This window comes from Myzus persicae, unplaced genomic scaffold, assembly GCF_001856785.1.
Source record: "Myzus persicae strain clone G006 unplaced genomic scaffold, MPER_G0061.0, whole genome shotgun sequence".
Lineage (NCBI taxonomy): Eukaryota > Metazoa > Arthropoda > Insecta > Hemiptera > Aphididae > Myzus > Myzus persicae.
In genome coordinates, this window is record NW_019104477.1 from 297,552 (window position 1) to 309,650 (window position 12,099).

Below are 12,099 nucleotides of genomic sequence, written 5' to 3' on the forward strand. Positions count from 1 at the left end.
GGCGAGTAGTTTTAGTGGTTTTCTCTCCAAATCTCTACTTCTCTCTTTCCGCCACCATCGTATTCTTAAGGCCCGGTAAACGCGATAAAGTTTTAACGGCCCTTTTGGTTTTACGATACACGTCGAGGTTCAGTGGCGGAGCGGGGGCAGATGACGGGGTGTACGGCGAGGGGTGGGTGCCTTCTCGTCGCCGTCGGAAGATTTTGTTATTGCCACCGCTCGTGCCGTCCGTTCGTGTGTCTCGGCGTGAGGCGGTGGCGGTGCGTGTTTAAATACCATTAAAATCCGCCACCGGGCCCGCCTTATCTCGACGCCTTAACAGCAAACAAACTTTTGCAAAACGAGAGATGAGGCCGTTCGTCGTCGCGTCGTTCCGCGAGCAAGGGTGCAGGGATGGTGGTGTAGGTGGTGAGCAAATGCTGGTGGGTCGTGTCGTCCGCGAGGTGTGGGTGGGAGCAACGGGGCGGGGTGAGCGCAAATAGGTACTCAGAAAGAGGAAAATCCCTACGAAAAAGTATCAAAACTCCCACCCGCCACGCCGACACTACACCGCTCTTATAATATTTACGCCTGGACTCTTCGACCCGTCCGCCAATTCCATCACAGACTGTTCGCATTAAAATATACGCACGGCTCAGTTATATATACAATTATTTATACACGTAGATATACACAATTATAATACTTCAATACGAGACGAGACGACCTAAGCGCTGTACGAGCACGCTGATCGTCCCTTATTGTAATACGTGATATATGGAATATAATAAACCCAGTCGTTGTCTTGTTTCAGGCTGAGGCCAGAGTGCCAGGAATCTTGTTCGAATATATTACATGAAGTATTTATGAATATGTATATAATATATATATATACCATATAATAACGAGCAGTTGACGAATTGAAACAAGCTCATTTTATATTACCATTTGATTGAATGATTAAATTATTAGAATGAGAGGAACAACAGTGAAAAATGGCAGATTCTTAAAAATTATTTTCCACCATTATAATTAGGTATAGATAGTTTTTTATTCACGTGTTATTCACTCTGACTAATGAGTACATCTTCAGAGTACACCTTGTCCGAAGTATTATATCATGATGACAAACGAGAATCGGGAAAATTGTATTTTATATTCTACATGTGATTTTCACATTTTGATTCTAATTGCGGCATTATATACTCTGCAGAGTTTCAGTAAACTTATAAATTCATCAGATGTTTAGATATAACAAAAATATTGTTATTGAAATTTATGAAATATGAATATAAATCTCAAAATGAATACCTAACGCAATGCCTTACTCAAGAACGTCATAAAAAAAAGGTACAAGTATAAGATCGTTACTAGATAATTGAATTGTACCTATACGTTACAACGAATATAATTCATATAAATTATTACCGGAATTAAAAACATATCTGTATCCATCTCGACTTATTATAGGTATAACACTAATTGCTTGTCCGTTACTCCTTTGAATGTCTTATATGCATATTTGTGTATTCATCGGGTTGGTAATTGTTTTGAATGTATTTTCAAATCTGAAATAAAAATTAAATTGTTTAAATTATCAAGTTTTGTATTTTTTTTGAATGTATGAAAATGTATTTAATATAATTGATTAGATGCATATGACTATAATATTTAGAGTGTAAATTTAGAATTATATGTATTACGTACAAATAATGCAAATAATTATAATTACGATAAATTATTATTTTATTGAATTTGTATGTAATATTATTTAGTGTGTAGACTTTATATTTGCATTTCCATGATAAAATATGAGTTGAGTAGCAAAAGTATTAAAAATAACTTTAAATACATAATATTGTGTATACATATTGTACTTAAATAATTAACTTTTCATAATTAAATTAGATTTTTTTCAAATATCAAAAGATTTTTAAGCGATTGTCCATGAATAAAAAACATGAAAACATGAAAAATAATAAAACGAAAAATTGAGGTTATACCAAAGTTAACATGAATTATGCACGACAATATTGAATGCTTTTAACAAGTGGCCTCTACGGAGTTGTTGGAGCGCATACAGCTGCGGTGGTTCCAGTATAAGTCAAGAGATTTTCAGGAATGAAAGAGGATTTGAATGATGTAGCTAAGTCTTTGGGATTTTCCGTTATTGTTCTAGAACGATGTTCTGTAAGAATGATTGCACTTATAGCTATCATCGTTCCTGCAATGCGTAAATACATTTTGAGATTTATCAACTATATTCCGGATTAGTTCAAAATGTTCTAATCTTTGGACGTACAGTAACACAAGTCTCCCTCTAAATATACCCTACTGATAAAGTTATTCCATTCAAAATATTCTGTGTTCTAGATACAATATAAAAGTTATTTCATGTACCTATATTTTTCAATTGTGTTTTTTAATTGTTTGATAAAATAAATAACGAACTTTAATTTATCTGTATCTCTTAAGTATTTTGAAGCAAAAAAAAAATTTAAAAAAAAAATGATTTATGATATTTTGATATAATATTATTTAAAATATTTATTCTATTATTTCAATTTTATAATTAACAAGCTTTGTGTATTGTATACAATATTGTTTATGATTAATAGCGCCGGCATAACAGCTGTCACACCATTATACAGATTTTTTTATCATGATAGTATTTATTCAGGAACATTATAAATTATATTTTACGCTTCAATATAGATTATACTGATTTTATGCCATACAACATATATCAACATATGTTAGATTATAAGATATTTTGAAACGAAAATAAAATACGTATAACAATAAAATATATGACTATACTTAACTTTGTTATTTTTAATTTATTATATTAATTAGGTCTTATCATACCCAGGAAATACGAAGTATTTTGAATAATTTTATATTTAAGAAAATTACATCTAATAAATATTTTAATGTATTTTAATATTGATATGTATGCAGTTAATAATTGAAATATAAGTTATGTTCTTGTGTGATTTTTAAAGGTCTGAAAAATACTTTGACTTAATAATTATTTAATATAATACGCATAGGTTATAATAATTATTTGGGAATCGGATATAAAATAATATGTATTTATAATTTTTGTATTTTTATTTTAGATAAATTATTATTTAAGAACCTAATTTTCTTTATTTCCTAGAATACAGATACATGCTGTTAATCGCTACAAAATGTGTATTAGGAAATCATACGTAAATAAATAATTTTAAACGAAATTTACATGCCTACTCTGAAAGTTACTATATTATAAATGTGATCAAACTACTCGTTTGAACTTTTGTGAATCTCTGAGTATTATGAATAATATAATATTAAAAAACAAACGTATAACAAAGAAATAAACACGTTTACCTATAGGTATTTATTTATTATTACTTTAATATCATGTTCTGATGATATGTTTGGTTTTTAATTAAATATTATAATTTTGTCCGAAGATAGCCAAGGTTAAAATTATGAGCTTGAATCAATATAAAATGCCTTTGATACTTCGTTTATTTGTATTTAGATTATTTATACACACATATATTATTTACTTGTATACCTGCAACTAGTAATTTTTATAATGCAACCACTGAATGCCAAATTTTTGAAACAAACTTGTTGGCTTGACTTCCAACGTCAATAATAAATCGTCAACTCACACTCACCCGTTCGTGTGCGTCGTATACCATATACGTTAGGTTGTGTAACAAATGTATAAAACGTATTATTCGCGGAAACAGTTATGAAAAGGATCTACAGCAGAAATTCTTAGCACGACGTATGCTATACATATAAGTATATAATATACAAGCGGCACACGCACTATGTACGTATGATATATATATATACATGTAGTTCACTGTAGTTGTTACTGGCAACCGGCGAGCGTTATACGAAATAACGATATTATAATATAATAATAATATATAATAAGAAACTGCGCAGCTCGAAATCGTGCACTTATACAGCAGCCGTCATAAATATACGCACGCCTATCATTATTATTATTATTATTATTATTATTATTATTATGATTATTGTTCGCCGGATAATAATATATTTCACTCCAACAGTGCACCCACTTCCCGACACAACCCTTATAGATGGAACAGCACCCCCCTGCCGACAACCCGTCCGTCAGACAACTGGCTCTGCCGCCTTCGACCGTTGAGAAATGCGACTGGCGTGCGCGCAAATAGATCACGACCTACGTCGTACCGCGACACGTCTGGGGGTGGTTTGACGAAGGTGGGGCTACTGCAACGAGAGTGCTTGTTCGTTATTTCATTCTAGAGATGATATATATGCATTGTTCTTCTCGTAGATTCCTCAAAAGTTGGTCTTAAAATCTAATGATTCAAGTTCAAATTTCAACGAAAATAACAATATTTATCTCTAATGATTATGGGTAACTCGCCATTCAAAAAATATAAATTGTAGAGACTTGAAACTTTTTGTATTATCGCATTTATCGCACATTATTTTTGCATATTATTTTAATATTTTAAAATATGCACAATAATGTTTACAAAATATTTAGACAAATTGAATACTATATGTAAACCACGAATCTATTTATGGAACGTTGATGTTGACTTAAAAGATATGAGATGGTTTTTTTCAAAAGTTAGTTCAAATTAAACCTGCTGCAGTATTACGAGTAGAAAAATAAATTATTCATGGTAATATAAATATTTCATGAAATATCCTCAAGAAAAGAGGCTAACAACTGTCCCCCAAATCATTTTTTCGTTTACAGTAATTCATCATTGAATTCAAATTTAACATATCCATTACAGTGACGAAGTACACTCAAACTCTACTATACAGCAGAGTGGGTTCCCAAATTGCTTAATGAGAATTGTTTACAGTGCAATAACTGAATACGTCAAAGGAACTTTCCCCAGAAAACTCGAAAAATATCAGATTCTAAGGGGTTTACGATTTTTAGTGATAATCTACCTTTCTTTTTTCCTTTTTCAGCCGATGGCAAAGGTAGATGTGTAATATTACTGCTCCAAGGTACTTACCAACCTATCTACTATAATATAATATCATAATAAATTATAATAATATACCAAAACCTGGACGAGTTGTGTGTGGCCGCAGGGTCAAAGGAACCGACTATAATATATATTATAATATCGCGTGTATATACGACGGTGGTCGGTGCTGCAAAGGGGTTAAGACGGTGATGTGAGTGACTGTCCTGGAGGGAGGAGTAGACGGAGGGGACGATGCATATTCATGACGAGGACGGTGACGACGATGAAGTGCGTGCGTGCGTGTTGTGAGGGAATTCTGTCGACAAGCGCTGACGGATATAGTATAACAGCTGTATAGCTATTCTTCTTCTATTTCTCAGACATTCTGTTCGCCTACCGTCGCCAACCCGCCGCACCGTCACACCCTGTCCTTCCACCAAGCTATACCCATACAGGCATACAGCGTGTCCGCCGATACGACTGATATTTATATTCCGCTGCAGAATCGTAACGGGAGATGTTTGGAACAGTCGCTTATTAAAAATACGAGTATTTGAATAGGTATCTGAAGGGAACCTTATTCTAATTTCTCGGCTAACAAAATCCAAACCGGTCGTACTATAAATTTTTTAAAAATATTGTACTTTATGTGAAGTTTTCCTATTACTATGATAATTGTTCTTCTAAAAAAAAAATGACCGTATAAACATATAATTTTAGTAGGTTATTGTGTTATTTTATATTTAAAAACAAATATAAGAAATGTAGTATTTATATTTTTGACGTAATTATGTTTATGGGATGCATACCAATTTTTTGATTTTCTATTTTTTTTAAGATTTTTGTTGTCATAGTTACTTGTTAACAAAAACATATTTATGATTTATAGATTTTCCATTTAGAGCAGTGGTCGGCAATCTTTTTGGACTCCCGGGCCACATTTTCAAATTAAAACGATTCTGGGGGCCAATAAAAATAACAATTTTGCACTCCAAATTATTTACTATGAAAAAAGTTACTGTTTAAAACTTTAAAATAACAAAATGAAACAATTACAGTAAATTAAATTTATACAATATATAATATGATTATTTTGACAAGATATTCAATTAAATGTCGTCGTTGTAGAATTTAAAGCGGGCTGCCGTTTGCCGACCACTGATTTAGAGGAAAAATATCGAGTAGCGTACTACTTTTTTATTTGTATTATGTACTATTTATAATTAGCTGATTAGTGTTTTTTTCATGAATTTTTTTGTAAAAATTACTCGATCATAAAAAGTACTAGATAGTGCTTTTTCACGATAACTATGTATTTTTATTTTTATTTCATCTAAATAATAAACAAAAAAATCTTGACAGCTTAGGAAACAAATTCAGCACCTATTTAAGTTAGACTTGGTAATACTGAAATTAGATATGAGACCATTTCTTCTACAATATTAATATCCAAAACCAGAAATCGATAGTTTTGAAAATCTAAGCATGGAACACAAAAAAGTAAACTATAAACATATGATATTACGGTAAGTATTATCTTATAAATTATGAATATTATATTATCTGGACGTTGTAGTTAAACCTGAAATATTATCATATTTATGTCTATGTTTATCCTGTTCAGTCAATTTTTCTCATATATTCGTATTGCGCTATAAAATGAGTAGTGAGTACTGTATACACCAGCAAATTGGTAAAATCTTAAAAATAGGATTTTATACAGTAAGAATGCAGGTATTTCCATTCAATTCAATAAATACAAAACATATGGGGTATAACTATATTATATTATGTTATCTATAAAGAGTTATTACAAAATTTTGTGAAAAATATCATACCTAAGCAAAATATGATATAACCTGATATGCAAAAATGGTTTATTATTATTTTTATCTGCCTACAAATAATATTGTATGTATTATGTATGTATATTATAATTTTATATATATATTAACTTGATTTAATATTCTCCCTCTTTTTGCTGATGCACCTCCGGTGCTTTAGTGCTTACGGTTTATGTGTATAATAAGTAGCCTAATTGAAATTGAGGCAAAAATGATTTGATACATCGCACATACGGCGCTTGGCAGACATTTATCCGGCAAGACATATATGCGACGCGTGAAGACTCGTTCACTCTGTTGCCTTAGACAGGCAGAGCCGCAAAGGATGCTGATTAAATTATTCAACTGTAGGGTATCATGGAAAGGGTTTCGAGTGCAAAATGTTGATGTCTTCCAGAAATTTTGTCCGCCCGACACCATAAATCCCAGACGAGTGCTGCGGGCACACGTTTCTTCTCACTGTTGTCAGGTTAATTTTGACGTGCCATGACGGGCGAGCACGCGTGACGATAAGTTTTACAATAAACAACGACGGAAAGACATGAACGCACTTGGAATAGGTTGATGAGCTGGATGTGGAGGAGGTTACTAGAAAAACACGATTTTGAATTATGTAAATATTAAATCATAATAGAAATTTAATTTACTATTCAAAATCAAAATATATACATACATAAAATTGATATAGGTACTTTATAAATATGGTTAAACATAATATTTTGAGATCATATCTTTTTATTTGTGAATTTGAGCCGGAGGATATAGAATAGATGTAAAGCCTTAAAAAAGGAAAACAATTGTCTACTGCTTATCGATGTGAATTTTATTGACTTATTGAATAAATATATTTGATTGCATTTACTAGACCTTGGAAAGGTATGTAAATTTGCTTAGCGAATCACTCTGTATATAACAGGCAAACATATGAACAGTATTTACTTATATGTTCTTAATATATTATATATCTTCCATAAATCGTAATTATTATATTATTATGAAAGCAGGTGCATCTACATCTCTTATTTAAAATAATAATCGTACAATTAATGTCAATGACGCATTTCAAAAATATTCAAGGAATTTACAAACTACGATGTCGATAAACTAATTTCTGTAATATATCTTGAAGCTTTATGTGCAATTACTGAAATAGACTATCATCTGCATACAAATTGTATTATAGGCAGTTTATTTCTCTTTGTATATGGTTCTCATCCAATTGTTTTCAATGGCTGCATTAAAATACTTTGAGATCTCATCAGAGAGAATATTATAAGTTAAAATACAATTTACTTGGAGGTTTTACTCCTATGTAAAAAAAGTCTAGTGTTCAGAAAACACAAAAAACGTTTAGAATAAAAAAAAAATCACAAAGGAGTTATTTCATAAACGATTAATAGTTGGTAACACATTGCAGGACGATTTTTCTACGATGGAGATAGCACATAGGAGGCGTATCATAAATTATTTATTGTAGGCAACACTTGATAATACATAACATAAATTATTTATTATTTTTCATCCATTCTACCATGCAGATAATACATAATAGATTTTTTCAATAAATAGCTTATTTTTTTTCTGAATCCAAGGAATTCTAAACTTCAAAATCATAATTTGGCACATAGGAGGTCTGTTCTCATCAAAGACGAAACTATAAATTGTAAAGTATTTCATATTTATCTTAAAAATATTTATGTATTAAATTATTATTCATAAGCATTTAATTAGTTAAATTAGACATAATATCTATAGGTATTTAAAATGATTTCTACAATTATATAATGTTATTTTTAGTTTTTTGTTAGTAAATATTTTGATGTTAAAGTACATACAATATCCCATCTAAAAATATTCATTTTTAAGGTTTTTTTTATCAATTGAATAAATAAATAACTATTCCTTGTCTAATTTTTTTTTTATTTTATATTATTATTAATGATACAATTTTGGAGGCTAAAGTATCAGAGTTAAATGTAGGAAAAATTATATTTGGATAATTAAATTCATCAATAAAATGTTTAGATAAACGATGAATTAATTAAGAAATTACGTAGTGAACTGTAAGATGGTTGACAACACCAGACCTCTGGATTGAACATAATTAATAATTAATAAATAGTAAAAAAATATCCATATTTTCAAATTAAAATGTTTAATTTATTTAGATTTATATATACATAAGTATAGGTTATCAAATTCTTTTAAAATTGTACATGCAATTATTGTTTATTATTTGAAATTGAAAATTTGAACGTCACAGAGGGAATTCCTAATTTGTTTCTTAAATTTACTAGTTGCATAATAATAATAAAAAGTTGACAATTACTATCAATTAGTTTGAAAAAATCAAAAATATAAATAAATCATGCACTTCAACTATGTTCAAAAAATAAAAATTAAATTAAAATTTAAGAGCCATCGACTAGATTCACTTTCATATCAGAAAAGATGCTGAAGTCGTAAATTGGAGAATTTTTACGACACTATACTAAACTGATGACATTTAGAAAAAAAACACTCATCATTGTAAAACAATACATTCATCGCTACTCTCGGAATCCAAAATTATAGAATTTGTTAAAGTTTCAATATTATTATTTGAAAAATTGATTTTTAATCTTGGTTACCAAAAACGTAAGAGCGTCTCCGCTGAGATTGATTCGCCATTGAATTTCAATTGGACGCATCCATTTCAGTGACTTTCTCAATTACGATTGACGAGGTACACTTACATCCTCAGAACAGCAGAGCAATGACGGTTTTATTTTGAGGCAAGATAAAAATATTAGAATTAATAAAATTGGCTTACGCACATTTTCAAATCTGCTTTTCCCTTTTTATTTGGTTCTGACGTTGCATACAATCATTGGTACTATTTTGTGGTATCATTAATACCAAAAAAATGTCATACATTATGCATACATTTTAATACAATTTAATAATTGTATTAAATTAAAACTAGACGGCGCCTTAAATAGGCAATATTTCTACACCATTGTCAAGGTTCAGTTTTCTAGTTCCTAACGATTATATTGTTATACCAGGATCAGTGACCTCGAATATTGTTACTTGTTTTCTTATATAATTAATTATTCATAAAGTGTGGTCAGTTTTTCAGATTCGCATCAACGGTGCACTTCAGCTTAAGTGTAAGTACCTCGCTTCGTACATATAGCGTAGCTATGTAGGCCTATGTAAGTTCATTATTATATACACCTGCTATTAGACAATTAATATTCATTTTATGTTAAACGTATAAAAGAGTATTTTTATCATACATATGTATATATTTCTTTAAATTATTATTAACTTTCTATTAAAGTTGAAGTATGGAATAACTAATTATATTATTATTTAAAATTTCTATCTTAACTACTAAAAAGTAATGTTCCTCCTAGAGAACAACATTAACTATTTTTAGTCAAAGACATTTTAAAATCATTAACTATTCACTATTAAGTAATATTGGTGTTGTATGTAACCTTATTATATGAAGAAATGCAAATGATACCTTATTGCCAAACAATATTAAAAACTTTAAAATGTATTTGACATCGGATTTTTTGAGACCGGTATGTTCCCCTAGTATCCTCCTAATTATGACAATAACGTTGGTACAGTTTATCGTATAAGGGTTAAAATGAATAATCTATAAAGCCACTGTGCTTATACTTTATGTTAAGGACACAATGCCTAATTTTATGTTTATAATACAATTCTAATTTTTATTTATCCACACAAAACATTATTTTATAAAATGTATGCACACAAGTACCTACTGTTTGAATATTATAAAAGTAGCATAGCATTTTAACTATCATTTGAATAGAGTTATATAACTATATTATGTTACACTTAAAATCAATATTTTCATAATTATTGTTTGGTATTTAAGTAGGTAGTTACCGAAAAATGTCATCTAATAATTAACAATTAATTAATATTTTATGAGTAAAATATAACGGTACGTTTTCAATTATAGAATAACAAAAAGTAATGACTAATAATACTGCACTTATTCATGTCACCTAAACTGCTCTATTATTACTTTAGTCGTGCATTTGTCTTGATTGAGTAAAATTAAATTAACGTACAACAAAATTATATAACTTCATGTAAATTATATTTATATTAATAACAATAATAATATACAAAACGTCACACTCAGATAAACAAAATTAATGAGAAAATATGACGTAAATCCAATTTTGGTTATAATATAAACAAAAAAAAACTGTTTTGTAATACAATACATTTTACGATAAATAACGTAAAATTGGTAACAATTGTATTTCTCAGTAATTATAACACTATGAAATTATTAATTTGTAACTATAAAAACCTTATTGTTTTAGTCATTCACGGTTGAATAGAACAGTATTGGTGAATACGATGTTAATATTTACGATATATATTTTAGAAAATATATCTTAAAAACATTTTAAGTTTAAACACTAAGTGACCAATTAATAATAGTAATTATTATTAATTACCCATGTGGTTTTGTGGTTATACGTAATTTGAATTTGATTTCACCAGTCACCATCCATATATTATATAAAATCAAGACAAATCATGATGCCAGTGGGTCAAATTTATTATAATATTAATTTATTCGTAGAATTATTGCAAATAAGTGTAAGTACTCTAACTACTAATAATACTGTGCGGCTAATTATTTCTTTAAAAGTAAAGTAAACAATAATAATTTAAAATAAGGTTGTTTAAAAATTTAAAATAGTTAACTTCAATACTGCCATAATTTATATTACTCTCAGATAGGATTGTGAACTATTAACTAATGAGTTTAAATAACTTTTTATCAATTATCCAGAACATATAAATGAAATAACTATTTATTTGATGATCAATATATTCATTAGTTTATTCAATTTCAGATAATAAAGTTAAAAATGTATAGAGTAGCATTTTTTATCAAGAGTATATGAATTTCACAAAATATGTCAATTGAAGATTTTTATATTATTGTTATCTTAAAATTTTAAATACCATTTGGGACCAATATATGCATACAATATGTGTTTATAAATTAAAGGTATGTACATAATTATTATATAGATTTAGTAATATTTAAATATTGTTATTTTCAATTCAATAGGGATATCCGAAATTAAATATTTTTATATAGATACCTGATATTTGTGATAAATTTAATGCTATTTGTGAAAAAGTGTATTTACATAAGTTAAGTGTAGCATATTAATTTCAAAGTAACTAACAAATCACGCATACTCTAATACCTAATTCGAATTTATATT